Source organism: Pongo pygmaeus, chromosome X (assembly GCF_028885625.2).
Source record: "Pongo pygmaeus isolate AG05252 chromosome X, NHGRI_mPonPyg2-v2.0_pri, whole genome shotgun sequence".
Lineage (NCBI taxonomy): Eukaryota > Metazoa > Chordata > Mammalia > Primates > Hominidae > Pongo > Pongo pygmaeus.
This window is the reverse complement of record NC_072396.2, coordinates 114,035,173-114,043,224: the sequence shown is the minus strand read 5'-3', so window position 1 is coordinate 114,043,224 and position 8,052 is coordinate 114,035,173. Positions and strand designations below refer to the sequence as shown.

The 8,052-nt window shown below is 39.4% G+C and overlaps 1 pseudogene; it reads right to left on the bottom strand.

Annotated features, from left to right (window-relative positions):
• Nucleotides 1-5,534: 5,534 nt before the first annotated feature.
• On the bottom strand, nucleotides 5,535-6,138 carry LOC129024162 (small ribosomal subunit protein uS7-like; annotated as a pseudogene).
• Nucleotides 6,139-8,052: the final 1,914 nt, after the last annotated feature.

Sequence of the window (8,052 nt, the reverse complement as noted above, 5' to 3'; positions counted from 1 at the left end):
CACCAGAGCCCGCAAGTACATAGCTCCTCAAGAAACCCAAAAGCCTCCCAATTTAAATTGCTACGAAAGTCTCCACCTACTTCCACCTTCTTCTACAATTAAACTTGTTTTGCTCCAAACATTAGCATTAGAGAAAAAAATAATTATTCAATTTATTTCTGCTTCATTTAATTATTGGTTTTGCTACAACCATTTTCTGCTATTTTCTTTGGCCAAGATTTCAGTATTTCATCAACATTAAAGGTTAGAGAAACTCTTGCAGGTTGGACTTGGAACCTAGTCAACATTTACACTATTGATCCTTAGGGAAATGGAATCTGAGTTCAAAGAACTGACTTACAAACACATTTTTAGAACTGACTCTATTTGTAAGCTTGGAACTACTTATGTCCTGTATGAGAATTCTCAATTTGAAAAAGAATAGGAAGACAGTAAAACACATTTAACACTAAAATTCTACTAAGCGTGGCTGATTCTTTCTTCAAGGGCTCCAAAAGCCCTTCAGGGTCTTGCTCTGTAATGAGCAGAAATTAAAGTGGTGGAGAAGTCATAGGAAACTGGGCTAATCTCAGCACTTTCCTCGAAGTGGGTAACCTCTCTGCCTGAAATGGGCCGAACTTGGTCCCAGAATTTCACAACCATTTCAGTAATTCTACTTTTCCCTAACCAAGACAGAGACAATCAAGTTCATGTCAATGCTCACTTGAGTTCATTGAGAGCACTTTTCTGGCTTCGGGAGAAGATACAAAAAATTCAGTCAAGACATAGTTTCTGCTCAATATGACAACATTTATAAGTAGGGTTAGATTTTACAAGCAAGGTTTATACCTTTGTGTCTTCTAGCTTTTATTCAGTTGTATTTTGGGAGACCTAGGATCTATTTCTTTGTTGATTTTTCTTTTTTTTATTGTTTGTTATCATTATGATCCATAGTAGGCAAAGTAAAGTCACATTTTGGTAGTTTGGGGAGGCTCATATCCCAAATGGCAAAACCAGCTTCCCAGCTCATTAGCTGAAGGTTTTCTCAGATGATCCCCACTGCTAGAATGTTTTCTCTGTGCTCCATTAATTCTCCAGTGCATCTGTGTTCTGCACTGGATGGGTACAGGACACTATTTGCTGGGTACAATACGTTATTTTATTCAATTGCCAAATATGCAGAGATAGAACAAGATTACAATAATTGAGGTCTTAGGCAATGTGGGAGGTGTAGCGAATATGGTGCAGACTGCATTGTCCAACAGACAAAAAGAAAGCAAAATCGGGCATGTTGGGGAGCATATTTCAGAGCAGAGCCAAGAAAGGCAACTCCCTTCCTAGAAGCTCTGAATCCGTGGCAACTTTGGTTATTTAGTCATATTTTCTGGAATACACTATTTAATGATGATGTAAATTCAATGGTTCTGTGGAGGTGGTGTCTCAGGAAACTTGAAATCTGAATCCTAACCCTGTAAGATAAAGCAGAATTGATTTGAGAGAGGTGTAGGGAAAAGGAATGGCAATAGATAGGGTAAAGAACACAAATAAGGAAAAAATAGAGAAAATCATGAAGCAACATGAGGCATGACAACAAAGAATTTAGTCATTCTTTTTGATTAAATAAACATTTAATAGAACTTTTACGTCAGAAATTTCTTAAGCCACTGGAATCGGAAATGGCCTTTCCTTTTTCCCCAGGCCGGATGTTGCATGGTGATCCAAATTAGAAGGTTTTATGATTGTGTTTTAATTGAAAATGTAGCTGTCTTGATCTCTTTTAAATCTTTCTCAAGCATCCAGTTACAAAGAGACAATCTAAGTAATGTAGATTTAAAGTAAAATATGAAAATAATTTGCTGAATAATTAACAGAACTTCAAATGACTTTTCCCAGAAGTTCCTCAGTGCAGGCTATGAAAGATTATTTTCTGCATCAAAGTTATCCATGTAAACTACCAGTGCTAATCCGTAGCTGGAGTTTTTCAGCTCTTGTGTAGTTCCTGTAGATCTGGCCTGGTAATCTCCAAGGTTGTAACTACTGGTGCGTTGTTAGTTCTTCATTAGGTCATCTTGTATTTTCATCCCAGTCTAAGTAGAGAATCCAAGTCTAAAACAAGAACTATTTTCTTTCAAAAGTTTGACCTGAATTTGACCCAGGAAATGTGTGTGCACGTGTGCGTGCTTTCAGCAGCCAGAGTTGTAAGGGTAAACACAGATAAAATATGTAACATCTTGATTTGAGTCAAAAAAACAAACATCACAGCTGCAGTTTAAAGAATTATCTCTCAGTTCCAGTTTAGAGCTTAAATACTGGGCTGTATTTTCAAAATGCACCCAGAAACTGGGAGAAAAAAATCATGTATTTTACCACTAGTGGGCGCCAGAGACACGATAAGAAACCACAGTTGAATTTTTAAAAATAGCTTTCCTTCTACCATGAAGAAATGAAAAGTATTAATTTTGATAATTTGGGCTACCTCCAACTTTTATACTTTTCCAGTTTGGATGATATAGCTAAGGCTCAACTGGGTAACTTTTTTTGTAATTTAAACATTTATTTTAGATTTCGAGAGTACACGTTTGTTGTGGGTTTATTGTATGATGATGAGGTTTGGGGTTTGAATGATCTTGTCACCCAGGTAGTGAGCATAGTACCCAACAGGCAGTTTTTTAGCTCCTGCCCCCATCCTCTCTCTCTGCCTTCTCTAGTAGATTCCAGTGTCTAATGTTGCCATCTTTATATCCGTGTGTACCCAATGTTTAGCTCCCACTTATAAGTGAAACATGACAGTATTTGGTTTTCTGTTCCTGCCTTAATTTGCTAAGGATAACGGCCTCCAGCTGCATCCATATTGCTGCAAAGGACATGGTTTCATTCTTTTTTATGGTTGTATAATATTCCATGGTGTATAGATACCACATTTTCTTTATCCAATGATTGGGTACCTTTTGCTTGCCATACCTCAAATAGAAAGGATTGGTTTCATTTCCTAGAGAGATAAGAGGAATAAGGAAAACTGCTCATCAATTTTCTGGTGCTTACTATGCACCAAGCACTGTGAGAAGTGATTGTCATGCCATATCTCATTTAGTCTTTACAAGAATTTTAGAGAGTGGATGCTATTACTGTCTCCATTTACCAGATGCGAAAATTGAGGCATAGAAGTTAAGTAACTACCTTACGGTGACAGGAAGTGGTAGAATTGAGATTCAAACCCAGGACCATCTGACACCACAGTCCAGAGTTGTATTGGAAACCACACCACCTATATGCTCTCTTTATTCTACAAATTTTCGACTCATTTGGAGAATAGGAAATGTTATCCAAATTGTGTGTGACTAGGCCTTTAATCAAAATCCAACTGTCTCAATGCATAGTTCTAGTTTGCAATTAAATAGAAGGAAAGAAAAAACTCAAACAAATAAACAAAGCAGAATTTAAGATTTTTGGATGTGGGAAGTCTTGGGAAAAAAAAAACTCCCCAGGTACACTTCTAGATGTGGAGAAGATCATAGGAGATCCTTAAGCTGTTTTTTCAGATTTCATTTCCTTAACCTGAGAGTTCAAAGTTTTGGTTGCTTAGCTATCAGGGGAAGTCAGTGTCTTCAGCCTTGCAAATAGAAGTATCAGCACCTTTGCAAAGTTGGAGAAAACTCTATCAAGTCTGAGACATCAAGGTTTCATGTGCTTTACAAAACAAAACCAAGTCATTTATTTGTATTGTAGCCCATTTCACTTCTGGGCTAAATGTCAGAAGGACAAAGGCACAATTGTCTTTCTTGACTTACAAGAATAAAGGAAATGATAGTAAAGCTCTCAATTTGTGTGTGTGAATAGAAGATAGTAAGTAGCCCTAATGATCTAAAATGGCTGAAAGCCAAAGACTTACATGATTTCCAACACTATAGAGCCAGTTGACCTTCCTGATTAAATAAACATAGTTTTCTACAGCTAATATTATAACTACTTTCCACTTTTACGTTTTTTTAGTACATACTATATAACAGGGAGTTTAAATAGTGACATTTGGCTGGGCAAGATGGCTCATGCCTGTAATCCCAGCACTTTGGGAAGCCAAGGCAGGAGGTTTGCTTGAGCCCAGGAGTTCAAGACCAGCCTGGGCAACATGGTGAGACCCCATTTCTACAAAAAATTGGAAAAAAAAAAAAGCTAGGCATGATGTTGTACACCTGTATTCTCAGGTGCTCGGAAGACTGAAGTGGGAGGATCACTTGAACCCAGGAGATTGAGGCTGCAGCGAGTGGTGTTCATGCCACTGACTCCACCCTGGGCAACAGAGTAAGACTCTGTCTAAATAAATAAATGCCACTATATGTTTCAAGTAGTGTGCTAAGAGCTTTATTTGAATTATATTATATAAACTCCACAAGACACTATTCAGCAGTTACTACTCTTACTAAAGTAATAAATGCATATAGTTGAACAGATAGTACCCCAAAGTCCTATGTTGAAAAAAAAAACAACAGCTACCTCCACCCTCCCAATCCCTGTTTCCCACTTCTAAGAGACAACCATTCTTATCTCTCTTGGTTGGTTTATGGTTTTGCTTTGGTATGCAACTCTAAATTCTGGAATTATAGCTTATGTTGCTATTTGCTGATATATAAATTTTAAGTGGTTTTTAAAAATTCACTTCTTATATGGGATATGATGATTTAGCTTCCTTCTAATCCTTTCCCTTCCTTACATACACACAGTTCTCTAGTTTTTCTTAGAATTAATGATGATTTTCTTTTTCACTAGCTTAGTTTTGTGCACCTATTAGTACTAACTCAACCCCAGACTTTCCAAAAGGACTCTAAAATGCTTCTCAATATGGCCAACATATCAAGTAATTTTGTTGGTTCTATCTTTTTTCCTGGATACATCTTTCCAGACCCTTCCATCTACCTATCCCTTACCCACAGCACAGCTTTCTTCCTGGGCTTTCCTTTCACCTCCATCCTGGGAATTTTCTTTATCATTCTCTTGTGTTCAACCTTCTACTTCCTGGACCCTATATATTCCTTTGGCCACTCCCTTGTCTTGGTAGAGCACATATTCTGGTGGCTTCCTGGGAAATGGTTAGTGAGAGGTACATTTTTGGAGACATTATCCCCAGCATTCTGAAATTTCACAATAATGTGTCTCTATGTGTCATATAGTCATTGTACTAAATACATAGTTGGCCCTTTAGTCTGTAAACTCATTTCCTTCTGTTTGGGGGGAAATTTCTTTTATTATGTCTTTGATTATTTCTTCCCCTCTATTTTTCTGTTGTCTCTCTGGGCATTCCTAATGGATATTGGTTCTCTAATTCTCCTATTCTTTTTCTCTTTTCCCCAACTCTTTGCACTTTTGTTTTACATTCTTAGAGATTAGTTAAAAATATATCCATAGATACATAATAAGTAAACTTTTAATTTTAAAAAATTTCTATTCAAGCAGTTTGAGTTTTTAGGAGCTCATTTTTTTTTCTTTTCTTCTCTTTTTTTTTTTTTTTTTGTGGGGCCACCCTGAAAGGCAGACAGGTTTATTGGGTTACAGCCAGGAAATCAGCAGTTGGACTTGGCCATGAGCTCCAGGTTGTTCTTCTCAATGGCATAGAAGTTGGAAGAGTTCTTGGCAGTGCTGACGAGCTTATCAGTCAGGTATTCAGTGATGGTCTTGATATTCTGGAAGGCAGCCTCACTGGTACCTGTGTACAGCAGCCAGATGGCTTGATTCACATGACACAGTGGAGACATGTCCACATCCTGCTGTCTCAGTCTCAGCTTGCTCGATATATGTGGAGTCCTTCCAGGGCCACTTTTGATTATGGCATTCACCAGAAACTGCAGAGGGTTCTTGCCCATAAGCAGGTGGATGATCTTGAAGGCATGCTTGACAAGGCACAGTCATGAGCTTCTTGCTGTTGTGGCCATGCATCATCATTGAGTTAGTGAAGTGCTCCATGATGGGACATCACACTTTGTGGATGTAATTGGCGGCATACAGCCCTATGCTGTGAGGCAGGTACTTGGTATACTTCTCCTTCACTGCAATGTAATCCTGAAGGGAAATGTCACTGATCTGTGCATCATCAGTGCTCCACTTCCCAAAGAACTTGGTGTCAGGGGTTTCTGCCACCACTGGTGCTTCTGTCTCTCACTTGGTCATCTTGAGGGCACAGCCTGAGCATCTCTGTTTCTCAGTGTGGACCATGCACCACCCTGACACAGACAGAATTCATTCCTATTCTTAGAATGTTTCTTTTTATTTCTAGCATCCATGTTTCGTGGACATGATGTATCTATGCATCTCTCTGAAAATGTTAATTATAGGGATTTTATGGCTTCCTCTCCTCCCTACATTATTTCTGTTTCTTCCAAGTTCCTTTTTTCAATGTGTGCTTCATATTCTTTTATTCTATTAAAGACTTTTCCCCAATGCTTGACTATTCTTAATTATTCATTTGTATTTAGGAGTGTGGAAACTGAAAATCTGTGTGTGGGGAGATGCGGGGCGGGGGGCAATTATTGATTGATTAGCCTTATGTCCTTAGGTGGACCTGGCCACTTCATTGGCAGACCCTACAATTATTAGTATCTGTGGGCCTTTTCTCTTAAGCCAACCAAATTTCCCAGAGAGGAAGCTTCCAATTTCCTGCCTGGGGGATATAATTCTGACTGCCAGAATTAAGGATGTTGATGAGAAAGGTAAGTGGAAAGATATGATAAGTATCATCCATGTCCTCAACTGAGCCTGGAAACTTTACTTAAAAATCCTCCTCTTTATTATCATAATTGTAATAATAACCAACATTTATTGAGGGCTTATTTCACCAAACACAAGATTTCTATACAAGTATGTTCTCTTTTTTTCTTTTTTTGGTACTCTTTACAACCAACCCCCAGTAAGCATGTTCTTTTTTTTTTTTTTCTTTAGAGACAGAGTCTCGCTCTGTCACCCAGGCTGGAGTGCGTGGCCTGATCTCAGCTCACTGCAAACTCCGCCTCCTGGGTTCACGCCATTCTCCTGCCTCAGCCTCCAGAGTAGTTGGGACTACAGGTGCCCACCACCACGCCTGGCTAATTTTTGTATTTTTAGTAGAGACGGGGTTTCACCATGTTAGCCAGGATGGTCTCGATCTCCTGACCTTGTGATCCGCACACCTTGACCTCCCAAAGTGCTGGGATTACAGGCATGAGCCACTGCACCTGGCCCCAGTAAGTATGTTCTTTACATCATTCTTTAACATAGTAAAAGACTGGAAATAATCTAATGTCCAAAATGAGAGATTGATTCCAAAAGTCATGGTGCATTGATACAATGAAATGGTAGGCAGCCATTAAAAGCAATCTAATAGCCCCAGTTATCAGGGCCAGCCACTTCCCATAGCTACTTAAAAAGGTCCCATTTCAGCTGAACTGACCCCTATCATCACCTCCACCCCAGCTACCCACCAAGAGTTGGCCTGAAAAGAGAATAGGGGTTGCCTTTTGAAAACTGCAATGATGGTGAAGAGAAACCTATTCCTATCCCTACTACTCCTCTTCTTGGTGAAAGAGAGGCAATGGTGTGCTGGTAAATGTTTAACAACTCACTGGAGGTATCTCTGTTGTGTAAACACTCCCACCATGGCCAATTTCAAGCTACCAATGTGACATCCATCAACTGGCTAACACATTTTCAGAAAATTTAACAATTGGCTTTCATGAGCTGGGATGAGCTGGTTCCAGTGCACCACTAGAGAGAGGCCTCAGAGAACAGCAGTGGTTAGACTTCTGCTTAATCACCAATCCTGCTTTGCAGACTAGGCCTAGAGCCACTGGAAATGGGTCAAGAACTCTGGAATAGGGTGATGGAGTTGCCAGGTAAGTAGGAAGCAAAAAATATTTTCCTTGAATTTCTGGTGTCCAAGAGGTATGGAAACAAGGGCCCTGGAGGAGATTGGGAGCTATGGGTTTTCCAGCCCTACCCTACTCCCAAGAAAAATACACACAGCAGGAAGTCAAGAGGCACAAGCTTCAGAGAAATGCAGAGAGAGGCCAGCAGCTAGAAGATGCAAGGGACAGCCAGTGCTTAGGGGTG